Source organism: Neofelis nebulosa, chromosome 13, assembly GCF_028018385.1.
Source record: "Neofelis nebulosa isolate mNeoNeb1 chromosome 13, mNeoNeb1.pri, whole genome shotgun sequence".
NCBI classification, from domain to species: domain Eukaryota; kingdom Metazoa; phylum Chordata; class Mammalia; order Carnivora; family Felidae; genus Neofelis; species Neofelis nebulosa.
This window is the reverse complement of record NC_080794.1, coordinates 73,358,726-73,382,447: the sequence shown is the minus strand read 5'-3', so window position 1 is coordinate 73,382,447 and position 23,722 is coordinate 73,358,726. Positions and strand designations below refer to the sequence as shown.

At 40.1% G+C, this 23,722-nt stretch overlaps 1 long non-coding RNA gene across 4 annotated transcripts in view; it reads right to left on the bottom strand.

The window, feature by feature from the left end:
- The window catches only part of LOC131493371 (uncharacterized), a 75,456-nt gene that overhangs the window by 41,478 nt on the left and 10,256 nt on the right, over positions 1-23,722 (bottom strand). The gene's annotated exons all lie outside the window — the stretch shown is intronic.

The following is a 23,722-nucleotide window of genomic DNA, read 5'->3' as shown; positions in this document are numbered from 1 at the left end:
TTATGATGCTGTCAATGAAAATTATGCTCATGAAGAATATCTAAGGGCAGGAGAAGAAAGCTTATGACGTGTTAAGTGAATAAATCAGGATTAAGAGCTATATATAAATAAAGCATGATCCCAGCTATGTTTAAAAAATAATGATCTAACAGAGTAACCATTAGTAACATTTGTTATACAAATGACTTTTCTATACAAGTGACTTTTACTTTCTTCTTTACAATTCTGGTGAAAAAGATAAACAATTTAAGATCTGATCTTTCTGATCAAGAAAAACTTTTGAATTTAAATATCTAAAAGTAGAGTTTCTCCTAAAATTAGGAGGACATATGTCTTTTATCCCCAGGATGTTAAGCTGCTGTATCTGATGAACTCAAGGGAAGGAGTATCAGGTCTACTGCCAGCAGGAACTTCAAACTCCTTGCCAGCCTTCTCTCCCTGTTCCTTCCCCCACCCCCACCACCACCCCCCCCCCCACTGCTCTGAGTCCCCAAGACAGAACACAGTAGAACACAACAGCCTTTGTCATGTTCCTACCCAGTGAATTTTGGCACAGTTGCAGGTACACATAGTTCCCCTACTTATGACCTCTAATGGGCCCTGAGGTAGAATGCCATTTGTTGCTGGCACTTAGAAGCCAACCGGAAGCAGTAACACATGTACAGGACGGAGAATAGAAATCGTTGCAGAGACAAGATTCCATTTCCATTATCAATTGTCACTGAGCCTGGCTTTGAGTATTCTTCTGCCAGAAGCATGTTGTCCAAGTCAGGTATAGGAGAAAAGGCACAGGATAAAATCCTGGTAGAACCCTAGTTCTGCTCTTATGAACTGTGGGGCTTTGGGCAGATGGTTCAACCTCTCTGACCCTCAATATCCTTTCTGTAAATACTATCTACCCCTAGATAGTTGCTGCAAGGATTAAATGAGACCATATATATATAGTACTCTGGCCAAGGCCATCCGTGTGCTTTGGCATGAGTCAACCATCACAACTAAAGTGAAGGCTCACCTGGTGCTCCTGCTGTGGAAATATATTGATCCTAAGGGACAGCATCTATCCCTAGTGAGCACAAAGCCCTCTGCAGAAACATGGGAGGAAATGGCACTAATGAAAGACAGTCTTCAATTAAGGGCTCAAGTTAGTTGTGCCAATTCTATAGAGAATTCAGACTAGAAAAAGGCAAAATAAAGACTGCCATAATCAGAAATGCCCATGAAGCAGGTTGCATTTGAGCTAGGCTTTGGTGACTAGGTAAGAAAAATATTTTTTCTCTATCTTTCTAAGCTAACACAATTATTCTTGGTAAAATGCACCCAAATGTCCATCCTGCAACATTAAATATGAAGTCATAAAAAGGAACAGCCATATTTGTTTTAAATAGCTATCCTTCTTTCCCTTCCTCCTTCCCTTCCTTTCCATCCTACACCCATTTTTCATTTTAAGGAGTTTAAGGTTAATGTGTTTGGGGAATTAGGTGATAAAGAAAAAATATCACAAAAAATGGGAATATTTTGCAGATTATAGAAGTCTACAAGTTATTATGGTGGACTTCTCTTTTAGATGGCAGATGTACTTGGTAGTCAGATGGTCAGATGCTAGTCTAAGCATCTCAGATTTTACCCTGAGATGTATCTGGTTTGATAGCAACTTAGCCCACTTAGGTACTCACAGTCATTTTCAAGTCCTGTGTAGAGTTCCACAGTCCCACAAATATCCCTAAGAGAGGAAGCTGCTAATCTAACTGGCCCTAATAATTCTTGAAGTATGTTCCTCATTGGCTTTATTTTGTCGACCAACAAATATTTACCAATTTGTAAATATGGGAGAACACAGCATGCATTGCTTCTGTGCCTGGGGACACAGTGGTGAATAAGGAAGAGTAAATCCTTGCCTTCATAGAGCCACATTCTGGGGAGAAATATCATGCACACCCATGTAAACAATTAAATGCAGAAGATGATTTCAGATGGTAGAATGTGTCACAAAGAGATAAGGCAGAGCAACGGATGACCTGTAGATGGGTACTCACCGAGCAAGGCCTCTTGAAGGAGATGTCTTTTGAGCAGAAACCAGAGTGACAACAAGCAGACTTGTCTCCTTAATGACTTGCAGCCATGTTCCTCACTTCTCTTAGAGGAATGATAGACTCCGTGGAATAACACTCTCTAGCCTTTTCTGTTTACCTGATACTCTTTTTCAACAAGTATTGAATGAGGCCCTATCATAAATGATTTATAGGTAAAGGAATAGTACTGCAATGGCCAAAGCACAGAATGTGCAAAAGCATCATTTATTGCACTGTGTGGGGTTTCCCTTCTAAAACCTCTACCTCCCAGTTATACTAGGGTCAACATGACAAACTGTTATGGCCATGTAAAATAGTAACTGGAGAGAGCTCTCTGAAGAAATATACAAATACTTCTCAGAGAGAGTGTGCTGGTTCATAAAGGAAGACTTGAAATTCTCCAGGCAGAGAAGGGTAGAACTTTCTGACCAAAGAAACATCTTAATTCATATGACTAGAATCAAAGAAGCATTTCTGGGAGAATGAAGAAGCTGAGGCACAAAATGGAGTTGGGAAGACCACTTGAGTTATAACTACAAAGAGACTTGGATGCTTCACTAAGTCATTGAGACATGAATCCATTGGCAGTGATGAGAGGAGGCTAACCTGTTGTGAGACATGGCCTGATGATTGCACTGGGAAGATCACTATGGGTGCTGGTTGAAGGTAGGGGAGCCAACCAATCCAGGGGAGGGAAGGTCTGACTGGGCCACCTGTTTGCTGGACAACATTAAACACCCAAGCCTGGAAGATCTTACCTGGTAGATGGGGCTTAATGAATTGTATGAAAGATAACAGGCAGATGTTCAAGCAAGATGGCTAAGTCGCGGTCATCATGGTTTGAGAAGACTTCACACCCGAAATACACTCATTCATCTCATAATTCGTCTTTCATTCAACAAATTTAGCTAAATTAACACTTCCTGTGATCTAGCTGCAGGATTTGGCACTGGGTGTGGAGCATCAATCTCGATACTGTTTGTCCTCAAGGAGCCTTCAGTCTTGAAAAGGTGGTAGACTCCTCAACAGACCAGAAGAGCAGCCAATCCACCCAGGAAATCCCCAGAGAGGGGGTTATGTTCTGAGCAGTGAACTAAAGGATGAGAAGGTATCATCCAGGTGAGAAGGAGGGAAGGCTGCTCCAGACAGAGCCCAGCACAATTTGAAGGACACTTCAGGGAGTCAGTGTGACCAAAGTGTGGGCTTCAGCACAAGGAGGGGTAGAAGAAAAGCCCAGCAAAATAGATAATGGACATTTTCTGAATTTCTGTGGAAGAAACAGAGGGGAAAGGAGAGAATTCAGGCTAATGATACAAAGCTTATCATGCATTTTCCTGTAAGCTGAATTTCCTGCTGCCTATCCCGAGGCAGGGTAACCACCAGGTGACAAAGGAGAAACCAGGAACTTTTTAAACTTTTCTTTCCTTTTGTTAATACCAGACTGATGAATCAATAACATGTCTGGTTCCCAGGGCAAGCTCTCTATTTTCTTTTCAGCACATTTGTTTTATAGTTCGAAATGTGTGGCTGGGGGATCTTAACCTTCTCTTGATCTGTGTCCATCCTCTTCAAGGCCGGCTGTTGCTCAACCAAGCAGGACTACTTTTCCAGGGGAAATCAAATTGATAGACTCTTGCGTGTCCTGCAATTTCACCTGCCATACATTCCAACCACCAAAGAGAACGTCCATCCATCATCACCAAGTGGAAGAGCTTCACTGTAGGCATTGCCAGGGTTTGGAGAGTACACAAAAAGTTGGGGCAGCACTGAAGGCAACTCGGAGCCTCTAAGAATTTGCTCCCAGTGGCAAATACGACAAGTGTCAATCATCTGCTTCCTTCAGATATTACACAGTGTGTTAAATTGTCCATAGATCTCCTCTTCTAAAAACACCTTATCAGTGCATAGCTAAAACAAAAAGCCAGGGACATCCGAATAGTCTGAAATACTCTTTCCTCCTGCTACCCCACTGGCAGCATTCGTTTTGCAAATCAAGGATAGAGATGGAATCACTGACCTGCACCAAACATTTTTGTAATCTTCTATCTCTAGACAGCCCATGCAACTTGAGGGAATCAAGCAGGGGGAAGAAAAAAATCTACAAGAACCAACTTGCTAATTGTGCCTTAATCTTCCTTGTATCCCAGAGTCTGACTTATAGAAGTTAATTTTTTTTCATTGGGTGTCTTTTTGAGTGATGTCAGCTTCACGGACAGGTAGCTGTGGATATAGGGTTGAGACGTAAATTAGGCCAATGGTTTTTAATTATTTGTGGCCATAAAATTCTTTCTTTAAAAATAAAAATGATAGGACATGTGGGTGGCCCAGTTGGTTAAGCCTCTGACTCTTGGTTTCTGCCCAGGATATGATCTCATGATTTTCTGAGTTGGAGCCCCACATCTGGCTCCACGCTGACAGTGCAGAACCTGCTTAGGATTCTCCATCTCCTTCTCTCTCTCTGCCCCTCCCCTACTTGTGCTGTCTCTGTCTCTCTCAAAATAAATAAACATTAAAAAAATCTTTACTCCCTCTCTCTCTCTGCCCCTCCCCGACTCATGCTCTGTCTCTTTCTGTCTCTCAAAAATAAATAATTGTTAAAAAAATTTTTTAAAGAAAAGGTGGGGGGCACCTGGGTGGCTCTGTCAGTTAAGCTCCGACTTCAGCTCAGGTCATGATCTCATGGTTCATGGGTTCAAGCCTCACGTTGGGCTTTGTATTGACAGCTCAGAGCCTGGGCCCTGCTTCGGATTCTGTGTCTCCCTCTCTCTCTCTCTGTCCCTCCCCCGCTCATGCTCTGTCTCTCTCTGTCTCTCAAAAATAAATGTTAATTTTTTTTTAATCTTTAAAAAATAATAAAAAATAAAAAAGACAAATACTAGAAATTTCTGATTAAGTAAGGAGTGGGGCCCTGAGTCACATACCCCCCTCTCCACCCATGTCTGGTTGATTCATGCTAAGCGCACATGAACTTAGTTGGGCTCACTGCTTTAGTATTGATGTTAATCTTTCCACTTTTGTTTTTACCCACCTTTCTTGTCTTATTACTTAAATAAGATACAAAGGATAGGTCATCGACTGCACTAAGTAGACTTCCAACCAGGAAGTGTGATACCTGTCTCCCTCTTAGAAATACCCTCATCCAAGGGGTGATTCCTCTGGAACTAGAGTCTCCCCGTCACTTGCTACAACTTTGGGTATGACTACATCTCTCTAGATCCCCAGTGAGGGGAGAAAGGCTAACAGTTTACTATGCTAACAATTTTCGTTGAGTCCTTCCCTCATCCCACACCCCACCTCCAGTTGTCGATTTGTATACATTGGTAGAAAATGGAGGGGGGTGACTAGATGTAGTAGCAGAGCTATTAAAATCCTCAAGAGGCATTGTCCTTCCAAATGTTTTAGGCTCCCTATAGAACTTGCGGTACAGAACTTTGCCCTTTTCTTGGTCCTAATTGTCAATTTCCAGACAATAGGAAAAGTCCCATTTAACAACCTCATATACAATGAATATACTCTCGTGACTACAGGAGTTTTAAGAAGATAGATGATACATGGCCCTTCACTTAAGAGAACGTCTAAGTCAGTTGGAGGTCAAGGCACACATGCATATGTATACACACTCACACACATGCACACACACAAATGCTAGCAAGACAAGTCAATAGGCTCTGAGTTCTTAAAGAAGCAATTCTAGAGCATGGAATAGACGGTCCATGTTGTGGTTCAGAGGAAAAATGAACACTTTGGATTGGGTGATCAGGAAATGGTGGGCCTGAAACTGTACTGTGAAGGATCACTGCCAAGGTTAGGGTGTTGTGGCAGAAGACAATGTGAACAGAGCATGTTTGGGTGGCAGATCTGCCATCTGGCTGGTTTGGAAGGATCACACAGGGGAGTTGTAGGCAGTCAAGGTTGGAAAGTCTTGGTGCCTGACTGTGGAGTCTGGAATCTATCCTCCAGGCAGTGGGAGAGCCATATGGGTTCTTGAGCTGAGACAGGACAAGATGAAGGCACTAAAAGGGGAGACATAGAAAGGCAGCAAGTCTAAGTCCTTCCTTTAGTTCTGTTTCAGACTTGGGGATGTGATTCCATCACTTAAGCAGTCATGAAAAGACCATCCTTAATGAAAAGTCTGGACAAGAGAGTCACATGAGAACAGGTCAGAAAACAGGAGATGTCAGAGGGCATTTGCAAGACACCTGGCAGGCACTCATGGGAAAGGCTGGCCCAGGTACAGGGGCCAGAATGAACCAAACCCCAACCTTCTGTCTTATTTCTTTTTGCCCCTAAATCCGGATATGCTTCCTCCTAAGCCCTGTTTTCCATTATGTGCTCTAGCTGACAGATGTCATGACTCAAAATAGACTCCATTAATCACACCCGATGTTTTCCTTAGCACTTGCAGAGATGTTGGATGTGTGAGCCATGTGGCATAAAACTCCACATGACTTCTCAGGGCCTGTCAGAGTGACGCAGTGATGGAAGAATGACAGAACACTGAGGAATGCAGGAATGAGGATGCTGCTGAGATGTCCATGAATATGGTCCACAGAGCTGCCACATGAGGTCACTAAGGCCCACAGTTATTCATAAGATGTTTGAAATCCTTTCATTCACATGTGATTCTGACATCCTCATCTCTGGAGGCTTAGATGACCAGTAGCTATGCCCTGTTCTTGGACTCTGGGATCTCATCCTCTTCAGCACAGCTGTCTGTCTTGGAGATTATGAACAATACATAGAGACTGGAGACGATGGTGACAAAGACCTTAGCCTAGAGCTGTCTGACCATTTGATGGAAGAGGTTGTTTCTAGATTCTCTGGTCCCAGAAGTTGGGCCTGGGCACTGGGCATAATGGCACCCATCAGCTGAGTAGGAGACATGGACTGGTTTTCCTATTAGAGAGACTTTATTTCCAAAGGTAGATTGTCTCTGAACTAATAGATAAGGAGAGAATGTCCCCTTAACTTTTGATATAAGGAATTTCTTAATTTCTTAAATCCTTGAGTTGGGCTTCTGCTGTCAAGTCAAGAGAGGGACAGGGGGGCCACGGCACTGAAGCGCCATCCCTTGGCTCATGCATGAAATAGCTGATTGCTGAAGGCTGGGACTTCAGCCTGGTTCAAGATCAAACTAAACTTCTCTGGTTTGCTGGTATGTTGGTAAGAGTTTCTGAATTCAAAATGGACATGGCTGTGTGTATAACAGACCTGGTTTCTGGTGAGGCTCTTTTATACCATATACTTCCTTATACACACACAAAGAAAACAGGTGTCTTTTTAGAGGCACATCCCTTGCGGGATAAACACTGAACACAAAAAGAAACGCTAAAAAACAAAAATCTAAACTTTAAACTGTTTACAGTAATCATATTGTTAGTTGAGGTAGTGGAAATTATTATTTTGAGACATTTATGTGTATTGTGAGATAAAACAAATAAGTAATTATGTGATATTCTAATTCTTTTATTTCAGGTGTTCTTGAGAACTGGATTCTCAGAGTAGGAGAAAGATATGGTTGTGAGATAGCAGACCTTAAGAAAAACAGTGTTGATTTAAAGAAGAATTGGTATGAACTCAAGATGTATTTTATTTTAAATCAAACAAACAAAACAGAACATAGTTCTGCTCACTAAAAAGACTTATAAAGGTCTAGAAATATTGAGCTATTCCTAAAAGCAGAGACAGAGAAAAGGACCTGGGTTCAAGTAGTTTTGGTGGGGTGGGGAAGAGTGATCCCAGGAAGCAAGAGTGAGGCATCAGAGAGAGTACAAAGAGAATGAGCAAAAAGCCAGTCAAAGGGTGTGTTATCAGGGTCGCAGCAATGGACAGAATGCCCCCCAGAATTGTCCATCTGCACACAGGAGGCCAGGACATGATCTCCCATTTCCATTTCTCATTTGATGAGCTGATAATGCCAGTACTGATAACTCCCTACATTTCAGAGAAGACTTTGAGGCAGAAAGGGGAACCATGCATGGCACACCCTTGACCAGTGACACTTACACTGTCAGTGAGAGTCTGAGATCTCACAGAAATTCTGCCATAGTGGCAGCTGAAATCAGAGGTAGACAACCAGATGTGACACAGGGCACCAAGAGCTACTACAGATTCATGTTGTAATATTTACAGATGAAATGCCATATGCCTACCTAGGACTGGTTTCTAGATAATATGGAAGGGGGTACATGAGGCTATAGATGAAATGAGTGTGGCCAAAAACTCATAATTGTTTAAGCTGAGTAGAATACATGGTCATTTGTTAAACTATTATGTATTGTAAGTGTTTAATATTTGCCATAGCAGAAAGTTATATGAGTGGGGTGGGGAGGCAGTGAGGGAGGAAGCAAGGAAGAAAGTAAGGGAGGGAAGGAGGGAGGAAAGAAGGAAGGAAGGGAAGAAAAAAGGAAGGAAGGAAAGAAGGAAGGAAGGGAGGGAGGGAGGAAGGAAGGAAGGAAGGAAGGAAGGAAGGACAGCAAAAAGAGTGGGGTGTGAAAGCAAAAAAAAAGATCTAAGGTTTTTCTGGCTCCACTGAATTGGGCAAGTCAAATAATCCTTCCAAGTCTTGGCTTTGTCATCTAAAATGGAACCGGTAAAAAGAACCAACTTCCTAGAATAAATATATACATAATGAAAGTGACTCACTGTTCAGACAATGCCATATACACAGTAAGTGCTCAATAAATGTTAATTATTACCTTATTATTATGAAAACTCCAAGTCCTGAGAGAACAGGAAAGGGTAAGCACACTAATCCTCGTTGACCAGGGAGTGTGTCCGGAGCAAAGCGATTTTGCAGTAATGCTGTGATTCTGCTCAGCTAACATAGTTTGAAATGCTCAGAAGAAAAAAAAAAGCCAGAAAACTGTATTGTACGTGTGCTTCTGAGGGGGAAACTTGTCACTGAAATAGGAGGCCCCAGCTGCCCAGCATGCTAGGGTGTTCCCCGTAAAAATGTGGGATGTCACCTGCTTCTCTCCTATCAGAAGGAAACAGTACCTGAGTAATCTCATTTAGAGGCTGAAGGGGAAAAGCACAGCATGGTTTCTGCCATGATGTGCTCCTGAAATGGTGGTCATGTTGAAACAATTTCTATTGTGTTGGCTGCTGCTGTTGCTAAGAACCATTTCCCCGTCTCCTGACATTGAGGCCACCATGACTCATTCACCTCAAATTCTTAAATGAGATCATCCCTTCCTCATCAAATGCCTTCCAACCTCAAAGGGCTAGCATGAGAACTAAAAAAAGTAAATGAAGAATATTGTGAGATATTGAGAGCTATAAAAATACACTCTCTTACTGTGAAAACTTCACCAACTAATGTTGTTCAGGAAACAAGAGACTAAACTTTCTCATTCTTTGTGAGTTAACTGGAAACCTCCTTATTTCCACACTTGTTATAATCTTTATAATGTGCATTAACCCAACTTGCTGTTTTCAAAAGTTTAATCTTTGAAGGCTTTGATCATATTATGCTTCAGGATCATCTTTCTGACCATCTCTAGTTCTGTGCAAGAGGAACCAACAACATGGAAGTCACGTGACCTCAAAATATTCCAAAGGCATTGTGTTGACCAATAGATAATAATTTTTTTTCTTGTCACTTGCCTCCTATATATGAAAAATTGATGCCGGAAAACAGTTGGGTTACTTGAGTATTCAAACTAATTAAATTTTTATTCCATTTTATTGGCTTCTATGAATCTGATGTTAACTTAATATAAAAACCCCCATGGGTAAAATCCAAGTTCCTAACCTACCATTTTACAGTTTCGAATAGATATGTTATAAATGGTGCCTGAATTACACTTACTGACTAAATCGTGTCACCTTTATTGGGATACTTTGAATATTTTCTCTAAAATTGGAGAAAAGTACCCTTAATATAAAAATTCTTGAGCTCTCTTGGGTCACAGCTCCCTTTAAGAAGCTGTTGAAAACCATGGACCTTCATCCCTAGACAGAGAATGTATACATATACCCAAAGAGCATCCATAGACTCCTAGGGGGTTCCAGGGACCCCAAGTTAATAGCTACTGGCTTAGATTTTCTTTCATTGTTGAATGGTTAAGCCCTTCATTAAAGAGTGGTCCTGGATGCTGAAATTGTATAAGTAAAAAATAGTGGGGCACCTGGGTGGCTCAGTCAGTTTAAGCATTTGACTTCGGCTCAGGTCATGATCTCATGGTTCACAAGTTTGAGCCCTGCATCAGGCTCTCTGCTATCAGTACAGAGCCCACTTGGGATTTTCTGTCCCCCTCTCTCTCTCTGCCTACTCCCACTTGTGTGTGCTCTCTCTCCCTCCCTTTCTCTCTCAGAAATAAACATTTAAAAGAATAGTTATTCTGACATTTATAAGCCTCACATAGAAACCATTGAATTTAGGCTAACTGAATTTTTTTAGGCCATCAAATTTTGCTGAGAGGTCACTTATTAATTAACCAAAGATAAGCTCTTTCCTTCCTATAAGTTGGCCACATTGGAACATGCCCCTCTCTCACTCCCTGAAAAAATATGACGTACTGGTATCTGTCACCTTTGTCCACACTCAGCTGTTTTCCAGCCACCGTGGGAGCTTCCTGGTATCCTCGGGAGGGAATATGTTTCACATCAGAGTCAAATGAAAACTTCAGAATAGAGGGGGAAAATGGACTCCTATATAAAGAAGCACTGAACAGAAAAAAAAAAATAATAAGAATTTCCAGGAGAGGAAGGACATCACAGGCAGAATGGAATTAATTGTTGCATTTTTTGAAAACATTCATATCCAGCTGTATCTTTGTAGTCATGAGACTTAATTTCTAATTTTAAAAATGGATCAAAAGCACATGTCAATAACTGGTTCAGATGGTCTCTGAACATTTGGGATTTATGAAATAGATGGGGAGTTTTAAAGCAAGTCTCCTCAGCTGAGATGCTACACATAGCCATTTTCCTCTTCACTAGCCTATAAACCTATCAAGGTGAAATATAGTGACACTGTCTCATCTTCTTCCCCAAATTTAAATTCTAGCTATATGTCAAAAGAGCTGATTGATCTTAAGAAAACTATGTAACTCTTCTAAGTTTCCCTTTCTTCACTGTTAAATGAGGATGTTAATACCTACTTGACCAGAAGCTTCTGGGCAATCAGATTGTACTTATAAGGTACCTATCACTTTACTAACATGAAGTAATAAAATATCATTTGAAGGTAGACAGGGGTCAGGAAAAGAGGTATACTCTAAACCTGAAGCAACCACTGAAACAACAAAACATTATAGCTAATCAGTCAATAAAAAAGACTTAAAATTTTTTTAATTAATCAAAACGAAGACAAAAGAAGAGAAAAAAATAGTGAACATGGATATGTAGAAAACAAGTGGCAAGGTGATAGATTTAGACCTGGCTGTAATAATAATCACATTAAAGGGAAATACTCTAAATATCACACTTGGAAGGTAGAGATTGTCAAATTCAATTAAAAAAAAAAGTAAGACCCAACTATACACTGCCTTCAGGAAATGAACTTCAAACATAAGTACAGAAATGGTTGGTATGGTGTAAAAATGGGAGATGATATACCATGATAGTAACAATCAAAAGGAAGTTGGTATATCAGTGTTAATATCAGACAAAGCATATATTAGAGCAAAGAATATTACCAAGCATAAAGTCGTTCCATAATGATAAAAGGATTAGTTAACCAAGGGTGCACAACCATTCTGAACATTGATGTGCCTAGTAACAGAGCACCTAATAAAGGAAGCAAAAACTGATAAACTAAGACAAAATAGACAAATCCACTATTTTATATTTACATAGTTTGATGTAAGGGTATAGTTCAATATCCCTTTCTCAGTAGTGGACAGAATAATCAGACAAAATCAGTAAAAATGCAGGAGATCTCCACAATGCTACAGATTAACTTGACTTAATCGACACTTATGAAGTTTTCCACCAAAAGGCAGAATACACATTCTTCTTAAGTGTGTATGGAACGTTTACCAAGATAGACCACATTCTAAACCACAAAAAAGCCCCAATAAAAATAAAGGATTTAAGTTATATGAAATATAGCTTCTGAACACAGTGGAATTAAATGAGATAAATAACAGAATGATCTTTGAAAAAAATCTCTGAATATTAGAAAAGAAAATTATACATTTCCCAAAACCCATACACTAAAAAAGAAATCAGGGGCTCCTGGGTGGCTCAGTCGGTTGAGCGTCCGACTTCAGCCCAGGTCACGATCTCACGGTCCGTGAGTTCGAGCCCCGCGTCAGGCTCTGGGCTGATGACTCAGAGCCTGGAGCCTGCTTCCGATTCTGTGTCTCCCTCTCTCTCTGCCCCTCCCCCGTTCATACTCTGTCTCTCTCTGTCTCAAAAATAAATAAATGTTAAAAAATTTAATTAAAAAGAAATCAAAAAGGAATTAAAAAGCATTTTATACTGAAGTAAATTTTAAACATATGAATTTTAAACATATACAAATTTGTGGGATGCTGATAAAGCTAAAAATGTGTGCGATACTGCTAAATTTACAGCCAAAAACTTTAAAAAGAAGAACAAAATAGGAGAATTAACATTACCTGCTGTCAAGACTTAATATATAGTAATCAAAGACAGGGTGGTATTGACATAAAGATGGACAAATACTATAGATTCTCATTTTTCAGATTATGTATTTGCAAATTCACCAACTTGTTAAAATTTACCCAGGGCCAGGAGGAAGCTTTTGTGATAAAAGATATTTTCATTGTCTTGATTGTGGTGATAGCTTCATGGATGTATCCACATGTGAAAATTTATCAAATTCTTTAAATATGTGCAGTTTATTGTATATCAATAAAGCTGTTAAAAAATTAGAGACTCACCCAATATTTACACCTACTTTCTACCATGCTGGACTGAGATTTTCACACATCCTTTAAGAATTTCCTAATTTTTCAGAGAATTTGAAAACAACAAAATATGCTAAATGTTCCACTGACCAGATGATAAACTTTTCTGTGATGTTTCGGAGGGCACATTGGACTTTGCTTGTATCTCCCGTCACCAATATATATATTGTAGAAAAATTAACATTTTCTTACGGAGTCGGAAGTTTGGGATAAACCAATGATTTTTTTTTTTTTTAAGATTTCCTCGTGAACACTCAGATATATACAAGAGGGTCTAAATTCTTCTATATACAAATAATTAAACTTTGAGAGATGTCAAAATCTTTTATCTTCTGAGCTGTGCCTTTCAGCGTCAGAGAAAGGGAGTAAGAAGAGCATGAACCATCTGGTACTTGATTAGTCAGACATCAGTATGAACTCCCATGTAGCTTAATATATACAGAGAGACATACACAGAAACAATTATAGATATGTGTATATACACCGGTTACTAGGCATATGTAAGTTTCCTAGCTCTGTCCTTGAGAGGGCCTAGGAGCAGTGACAGTCTGATGGCAAGAAGCACATCTGTGCCTAGATCTTGGTTTCTAATACCACCATCCACTAAACGGAACCAGGGCTCCTTGGAGAAATGCTTTATTCTGAGATTGAGATAAAGAAAATACAACACGACCCTGGGGCATTTGATAGTGCCAGAAAGCAAGAAAGGATTCAAAAGAACAAAAAGGATGGGGTCTTATCAAAGGGACATAGGAACCAACCTGGAAGAGCCTCCGATGGCTAAAGCTGAAATAATTTAAGCAACAAAATAAATACATAGTATTGAATAGTAACTCAAAGTATAAAATAAATATACATGCATCCATGTTAATATAAATAATATAAATAACCAAATAAATAAGAGAGCTATATCTTCTTTCTAGAATTCTAAATAACATATATAGATATTCCCTTATCCAGAGAGTGAAGTTTAATTCCCTACCTGAACCTAGTGACTGACTTCCAAAGAACAGAAAATGGAAAACAAAACATAGTAACTTTCAATGGAGAGTCCTGGAAAAACACTATCTTAACTAAGTAATCAAAATTGCCATCGTCAGTGATAAGTCATGTTGTTAGCATATAACCCCTGATATGAAGAGATAAGAACACTTCACTTTTGTGGGGTTTTTCCCCAAAATTTCATATTCCCAGTATCTGCATGAGGAAAACATCAGAGAAAACCAAATGGAGGGACATCCTACCAAATATCTAACCAGTCACTCCTCATAAGTGTCAAGGTTTTAAAAACAAGAAGGACTGAAAAACTGAGAAGGACCAGAGGAAACTAGGGAGACATAAAATATAAATGCAGTGTAGTACCCTGGATGGGGTCCTGAAATAGAAAAAGGACATTGGTAGAAAAACAGGTGGAATCCACACAAAATTTGGACTTCAGTTAACAGTTGTGTACCAATTATTATCTCTTAGTCTTAAGATTGAACCATGGCTTTTAAAGAGATTACATTAGGAAATATTGGGTGATGGATATTTATAGGAACTTTCTTTACGATTTTTCTGTAAGTCTGAAATTGTTCCAAACTGAAAGTTTATTTTCAAAAAATTTCCATCCTCTCATTAAATTGGTTAAAAGCCTTCAAAGAGTGACAGAAGGTTATCATCATGAAACTGCTCAACTGGACAAATGAACGCTGAGATTTGATTCTGGCCTGTGGCGTTGAGAATGTCACTCTGAGTAGGAGATAGTAAGTCAGTTGTTCTCTTCTCCCTAGCCCCAGGAACACCAAAACCTGCATCTGCCCTTGCCACCTAGCCACCTCTCAGAGAAGAGGTGTGTCCATCAAGGACAGAGCTATTCTCGCTTAGAGAAGAGAGAAGCCCACGGTCTGGAACAGCATGGATGGCATGTGTCATGATTTCTCATGACAACTGGGCACCCAAGAGCTCTGCCTGGCTGCGGGGCGACAGCACAGGGTTCTAGGAGCTTAGGTATTGGCAGGTAGGGAGGTAAGCTCAATGAATCTTTTCTGTTTAAGCAATCTGAGCCACCCTGCCAGCTTGATATTTTAAATGCACCAAGAATTTTAAAAAACAAGGCTTACACATACTGAAATGTATGTCATCCTTCCCAAGAGGCAGAATCACAAGCTTATCCAATTTGCCAGCTGACAATTTGGCCATCTCACTGTCTGTGTCTCAAAACCAATTCAAATAGACACATTGCTCATCCTGAGTGATGCTAGATGGACAGACATGTCAGCAGCCAGACTGTTCTGAGGCTCTCATCGGGCAAGCTCTTCTGTTTTATTTTTTTAACATTTTAAGAGAAGAGCCTACCTTCAAAGGATATGAGATCTCCAATCATCTTCAAATTATGCTGTCTGGAAATGTCACCAATCTCACACAGGCTCCAAGAATTAATTCATGACAAGCTTGAAAGAATGCCTAGCACTCATCCCTGTAATTCATCACCATACTTACCAGCTGATCTCTTCCATGACTCCCTTAAATGTCTTTTCTCCATCACGTGACCCACACTACATGTAAAAGACCTGATGAAAAGATTCATGAAACATCATTTCATCAAATGAACTGTGTTTAATTCTGCAGAAAGAAACAAGCCCCTCCAAGAGTGAATTCTGATTTCTAAAACCTACAGCTAAGGAGGCATCAGGGACTAGCAAGACAAGTTTCACAAAAAGCCCTCAGAGAATGTCTACATTTTACCCCTGCTGATGCCACCGGCCTTCCTGGATGTCTGGGTGTGGCTCTCCCTAGATACCAATCCCTGGTCCCCTCACCCAATTATACCCAGTTTGTCATGGGTTCAGCACTCTTTTGGTGACCATATGTCCCCATACTCTGCTCACCTGCCAGACTAGCCTCCGCATCAAAGGCTACCACATAAAATAGAAGGAAAGTTGGGGTAGAGGAGAAATCCACATCTTTGGCTTGGGTTTGCTGATCTACCATCACAATAGTATATAGGAAGATGCTCAGTTCTGGTATGTGTTGAGGATAAGCTGTTGTTCTAGGCAAAAGAAACCCATGTCTCCATGTGGCTTCAGATTTATCTAGAGTGACACAGCCCTTACCTCAGGTAGCATTGACCCAATTTAAAAGAAGCTCGTGTTCTTGGCAGACAAGACTGTGTATCTCCAGACTGGGCTATGGTGGCAGGGGTGGGGGTGGCAATAAAACTAGGCAGTACCACAGGAAGAGGTAGAAGAACAGTCTTGCTCTAGACTTCCTGACAAGTTGGTTAAGTAACTAGAATCCGCTTTCCCTGGCAACAGGTACTGACACTGATGCTCATCCAAGGAGCACATCTTCTGTCAGTCTGGGCAGAGTCACAAGAAAGGTAGTGTATCTGAGACAACGTGTTAGGGTGTCAGGTGGGGTATAGGAGACAGAGGTAGTATATCCAGGGTTGGCTGCACCCAGATGTCCAGGCAGTCCATTGTTGTGGGTAAGGTGCAGCAGATACTCATCAGAACCCATGGAGCACTTGCTCTAGAAAGAGGCTGCAAAGCACCATCCATTCTGATGATTCTGTTTTTGTTGGTGTATGCCATTCCATTTGTTGTCTTTGTTTTATAGTGATTATACTCCATGGTTATTTAGCTATTCTAGCCTGAGAGCTCATGTCTCCTAGGACAACTAGTCTTTCCAGTAATGTGTAGAAGGGAAGGGCTGAAGTTCAAGCTCCAGTCTATGAAGTGAAAGAGAGAAAAGAGAAAGATAGCTCCAAGCACTGCAGAATCATTGCAGGCTCCTCCTATTTGCCACCTTTCCATCAAGCAGTTCCTCTGATCATAGATTCATTTTTTTTTAATTCGGTAAAGACAAACAGAGTTGAGAAAAGGTTTACCCCTAGATGTCAGCCCACCGGCCCAGGGTGGCAAGAGGAGGAGGAGGTGGATAGATTGCTCAATGGAAGACAGCCAGCCCACAGCTTTTGTCCATCTTTTCACCCCAGAAACCCTTTTATGTTGCCTTGCTATTATCCCACTGTTGATGATAGTGACTGTTAATGTCAACAGGTGACTAAGATAGGGGCAGACTATGGCTGCCTCAAAATAATCCTGGGGAGAGGAAAAAGCAAGCATAGAACTCAAAAACTTTTTTTTCCAATTTGCCTTCTGTGCTGCCTCTAGCTGTCTGCCCCACAGTACAGACATCTCCCTTCCAACCAACAGCAGAAACACACACACAGGCACTCATACACCCATAGTATTTCTGTCACTTCCTCTTAGTCATGTTTTCTTCTTGCTTCTATAATTTTGCCAAAGTTGTGTTTCTTCAGGGTTTGTTTTATCATTATGTAAATTCAAGTTTTATTTCAGGGAAGTTTCTTGAATTGCATCTTTAAATATTTGTTCTGACAATTATTTCCTTTTTATTCCTTAGGGAAACAACAATTGTACATATGTTGGATTTAATTTGCCTGTCCCATCTATCATTCTCTCTCTAACTTGCTTTCATCATTTCTCTATTTCAACTTAATGTTGTTTACTTTCTGTATTTTGACTCCTTATGTTATTTATCCTGTTTTCAGCACAATCTATTCTCTCTTGTGAGTTTTCTAATTTATTTTTCATTTCTGTGATGAGTTATGGCTTCTCTTCCCTCACATACACATGCATACTTCTTTCTTGAGTTTTGACAACACATGTTTTTTTCTCTTTTAAAAATCATAGTTAAACTTTTGGCCACAATTTTTGCCAGTTCTATGGTAGTATTTTTCTGATTTTACCATAGTTTTTCCTAACTTTTCCCTTTTATTTTTTTCCTGTAGTATTTTATATAGATCATGGGTTAGTTTCTTTTTTATTATTTATATCTAAAGAAGATAAGACTTCTCTGGACCAGCTATTGACTCTTTATGCTTCCATATTTTTCACTAGTAATATGAAGATAAAATGAAATAGGGCAGGGGTGCCTGGGTGGCTCAGTCGGTTGAGCATCCGACATCAACTCATGATCTTGCAATTTGTGGGTTCAAGCCCCATCTCAGGGCTCTGTGCTGACAGCTCAGAGCCTGGAGCCTGCTTCAGATTCTGTGTCTCCCTTTCTCTCTGCCCCTCCCCTGCTCACACTCTATCTCTCTCTGTCTCAAAAGTAAATGAATGTTAAATTTTTTTTTTAAGAAATAATGCAATTAATAGAATTTGCCCTTATAATTATATAGATGTCAGTATTTATAACCTGATTTGTTATTTAGATTTTTTCCCTATCTATTTCCACTCTTCTCTTTAAATGCCAAATTCATAAAAAGAATTCATAAAAGAAGATCTGGAGGAAATTCTAGCTTATTTAGGACCAATGTAATGGGATCTCCATGACAAATCTGATGTCTTGCCCTGCTCTGTGGCACATAATTTCTTCTTCTCTGAATTAGAAAATGGCTCAGGGCACCTGGATGGCTCAGTCAGTTGGGCGTCCAGCTTCGGCTCAGGTCATGATCTCACAGTTCGTGAGTTCAAGCCCTGTGTCGGGCTCTGTGCTGACAGCTTGGAGCCTGAGGCCTGCTTCGGATTCTGTGTCTCCCTCTCTCTCTCTCTCTTTGCCCCTTCCCCACTCACACTCTGTCTCTCAAAATAAAATAAAAAACATTTAAAAAAATAAAAAAAAAAAAAGAAAGAAAATGGCTCCCAAACTGTGCTCCATGCAAATTGGTCTTCCATGAGATTTGAATAGACAAATCACCAAAGAAAACATACTGATGTCAAATAAGCACATGAAAAGATGTTCAACATGATTGGCCATTGAGAAAATGCAAATTAAAACCACAGGATACTACTTCTCACCTATAAGAAGGGTTTCAAAACACTTGATTGACAATACCAAGTTATGGAGAAGATGGAAGCAACTGAAATGTTCTACCAAATATTGTACAGCCACTCTGATAACCCCCTTGGCAGTTTCTTATAAAATAAAATATACACTTATCATATGAACTAGCAACTGCACTCCTATCTTTATCCCTAGAAAAATGAAAACTTATGTTTACACAGAAGTCTGCAAAAATGTTTCCAGCAGTTGTATTCATAATTGCCAAACTAGAAACAACACCAATGTCCTTCAATATTGGTCAATAGATAAAATAATTCTGGTATATTCATAAAATGATTATTGTTCAGGTATGAAAGAATTTGCAAACAACAATATGGATGAATATTCAAAGCATTTTACTGAGTGAAAGAAGCCAGTCTCAAAAGATGACATATCATGACTCTACTTAAATGATATTTTGGAAAGAGCAAAACTGTAGGCACAGAGAAGAGAGTGGTTTCCAGGGGTTAGTGTTGGGGAAGGGTATGTCTACAAAGGGGTAGCAGAAGGGAAGTTTTGGGGGTGACAGAACTGTTCTGTATCTTAATTGTAGTGGTGGTTGGATGAATCCACACATGTGTTAACATGTGAACACATTTATATGAACCGTACACCAAAATAAAGTTAACTTTACATTATGCTAACTTAAAAAGAATACCATTCATGCTGGGAGAACTGGACAGCAACATGCAGAAGGTTGAAACTAGACCACTTTCTCACACCATTCACAAAAACAAACTCAAAATGGATAAAGGACCTGAATGTGAGACAGGAAACCATCAAAACCCTAGAGGAGAAAGCAGGAAAAAACCTCTCTGACATCAGCCATAGCAATCTCTTACTCGACACATCCCCAAAGGCAAGGGAATTAAAAGCAAAAATGAATTACTGGGACCTTATGAAGATAAAAAGCTTCTGCACAGCAAAGGAAACAACCAACAAAACTAAAAGGCAACCAACGGAATGGGAAAAGATATTTGCAAATGACGTATCGGACAAAGGGCTAGTATCCAAAATCTGTAAAAAGCTCACCAAACTCCACACCCAAAAAACAAATAATCCAGTGAAGAAATCGGCAGAAAACATGAATAGACACTTCTCTAAAGAAGGCATCCGGATGGCCAACAGGCACATGAAAAGATGCTCAACGTCGCTCCTCATCAGGAAAATGCAAATCAAAACCACACTCAGATATCACCTCACACCAGTCAGAGTGGCTAAAATGAACAAATCAGGAGACTATAGATGCTGGAGAGGATGTGGAGAAACAGGAACCCTCTTTCAATGTTGGTGGGAATGCAAACTGGTGCAGCCGCACTGGAAAACAGTGTGGAGGTTCCTCAGAAAATTAAAAGTAGATCTACCCTATGACCCAGCAATAGCACTGCTAGGAATTTACCCAAGGGATACAGGAGTGCTGATGCATAGGGGCACTTGTACCCCAATGTTTATAGCAGCACTCTCAACAATAGCCAAATTATGGAAAGAGCCTAAATGTCCATCAACTGATGAATGGATAAAGAAATTGTGGTTTATATACACAATGGAATACTACGTGGCAATGAGAAAGAATGAAATATGGCCTTTTGTAGCAATGTGGATGGAACTGGAGAGTGTCATGTTAAGTGAAATAAGTCATACAGAGAAAGACAGATACCATATGTTTTCACTTTTATGTGGATCCTGAGAAACTTAACAGAAGTCCATGGGGGAGGGGAAGAAGAAAAAAAAAGGGGGGGGGCTAGAGAGGGAGAGAGCCAAAGCATAAGTGACTCTTAAAAACTGAGAACAAACTGAGGGTTGATGGGGGGTGGGAGGAAGGGGAGGGTGGGTGATGGGTATTGAGGAGGGCACCTGTTGGGATGAGCACTGGGTGTTGTATGGAAACCAGTTTGACAATAAATTTGATATTAAAAAAAAAAAGAATACCATTCAGAGAAAACTATAGTCAGATGTTATCTTTTGAGATATGTTCATGCATTCACACACATAATCTTAAATACATGCATGTATTTTTGTTTTATTTTTAACTAAATAGTAATATTATACTTTGAGATTTTTATAGGATCCCCTTCTCTCAAAACCAGAAGTTATTTTGTTCATTTTTGGTGGGGGAGGAGCAAGGAGACAGGGAGAGAATCCCAAGCAGGCTCCACACTTTCAGCCCAAAGCCTGATGCGGGGCTCGATCTCACAAGCCATGAGATCATGACCTGAGCTGAAATCAAGAGTCAGAGACTTAACCAACAGAGCCACCCAGGTGCCCCAGACTTAGAAGTTCTTAAGTACATTGGATCAGGGTGTTCTCCTTTAAAGATTCTTGTTGTTGTTACATAGACTGTATTCTCCTTGCAGTTGGGTAACTCCATTGAGACCACACAGAATCAAAACCCCCCTGGGCAGGAGCAGTAAGGAGAGCTTCCACAGTAATGTATGATGAGCCTTTCCAAGAGGGACCCAGTAGACACTGCTGGCAGCATACTCAGCATTCTTTTCTCCCTTCTGCCTTCTCAGAATCCTAATTTTTGTTTAGACACCTATTCAAACTCTTTCAAAATCCTGTTAGAGGCTAGGGGCGCCTGGGTGGCGCAGTCGGTTAAGCGTCCGACTTCAGCCAGGTCACGATCTCGCGGTCCGTGAGTTCGAGCCCCGCGTCAGGCTCTGGGCTGATGGCTCGGAGCCTGGAGCCTGTTTCCGATTCTGTGTCTCCCTCTCTCTCTGCCCCTCCCCCGTTCATGCTCTGTCTCTCTCTGTCCCAAAAATAAAAAAAAAAAAAACCAACAAAATCCTGTTAGAGGCTCTGTAAGCAAAAACTTCATACATTTGACTTCCAAAATTTGTCAATATATGCTTAAATAGCAACAAAGAATGAATTTTCCAGCACATTGCAAATATTGACATCTTGCAATAAATCCATTAGGTCCCTTTTAAAAATCCACTTGATGGGACTTAATACTACAGAGATTTGGGCCTCAACACTGTCTATTTTCACACACATGCACAAAAAAATAGCTGAAAAATCTCTTTTTTAAATAAGAGGCAGAAATTAATTTTTTTTTAATTTTTATGTTTTACACTTATTTATTTTTGATAAAGACAGAGCGCAAGCGGGGGAGGGGCAGAGAGAGAAGGAGACACAGAATCCAAATCAGGCTCCAGGCTCCCAGCTGTCAGCACAGAGCCAGACACGGGGCTCGAACTCACAGACCGCGAGATCATGACCTGAGCCGAAGTCACACGCTTAACCGACTGAACCACCCAGGCACCCCAATAGGCAGAAATTTTATACCATTGATTTATTTCCTTGAAATCCTTTTTCCTTTCCACTTCCACCATAGAACTTTATCCTAATATATTGACTTAGAGATCTTTTGCAATGCTCACAACATTGACATTTTCCTACAATGAAGACTTATAAATGAATGTCCTAGTCTCCCAGATTTTTATTTCAAGTTGTATCATAAGGTTACAGTAGACGCAAAATAAAATGTTCGCTGATCATTCTTTCAACATTAATAATGGTATTTACCAAAATGTAAACACATTCTCATTTTAAGGGTCAGGAGCAGGACTTGACAACCAGTCCCAGAGCGAGTATATTCAAGACTCTTATCAGCAATGAGAAAGCAACCCTGGGTGATGAGCTGTAGATAGGATAAAGCCAGGAAACTCTTACGACATGGAAACTCACAGGGTTTGGGGGTAATAAAGAATGTAAATCCAAACATTTAAGAAAGAAATCCTAATAATCAAATACAAATTTTTTTTAATAGAGAAGCTCTTCGCAATTTGTTTTCTGAGGCCAGAAAAACCCTGATAACCTGAAAAAGACACTACGAGAAAGGAACATTATAGGCAAATATCTCTTATAAACACAGGCATAGAAATTCTAAACAAAAATGTAAACAAATTGACTCCAGCAATGTACAAAACTATAATATGTAGGAGGGGAATTTTCTGACCAAAAAAAACAAAACAAAAACAAAAACAAAAACAAAAACAAAAAAAACCCAGATTAACAAGAGAAAAGCATACAAACTTTTTTAAATGTTGTTAAATGTTTTATATGTCAATAAATGGGGTAGAAGTCCTTCAGAGAAAGAAAAGAAAACCCCCTAGCCTTGGAGGCTTTTAGATCATTCTAAGAAAAGATAAATTTATAGAGATAACAAGTCAAAGGAAAGAAGCTTCTGGACTTTTTAGGGGTGGTAACTTGTGGGAGGGTAAACTTATGGGGTACAGTAATGGTAGAGAAGAGTTATTTAGTAAGATTTCTTATGTAGACTTTTCTTGGTGCTGACTCACCTTAGGTGATAAGCTTTTCTTCCCTTCCTGGCACAGGAAAGGTAGAGTCAGGAGGGGAACCTTCACCAGGGTAATTGATACCCCACTTTTCAGGCAGATAGAGGGGAGAACAGGGGACTCATTCTGTGTTTGCTTTTTCTCAGCTGCCTTCAGCCCAAAATGATCCTTCTGCAGCGTGGCACATTTGGGGATGCAGTCTTCTGATCCCCTACAAATACATCATGATCAAGTGGGCTCATCACAGGAACGCAAGGTTATTTTAATACTTGAAAATCAACCAACATAAACAACCACTTTCACATAATAAAAGAGACAGCTATATGACCTTCTCAACGGAGGAAGAAACGGCCCTTGATAAAATTTAACACCTGTTCAGGATTAAGGAAAAAGCTTGTAGCAAATTAGAAGTAGAAAGAAAGTTCATTCATCTGTTAAAAGATATGTACAAAATATCTATAGCCAGCTCTACACTCAGTAGTGAAATATGAAAGTATCTCTCCTGGAGGTCAGGAACAAGAAAAAGGTGTCCACCATCACCATATCTCTTGACATGGCACGGGAGGTTCCTGGCAATGATATGAAGCAGGAAAGATAGAGACACAGAGATTAGAAAGTCAGAAGAAATATTGCC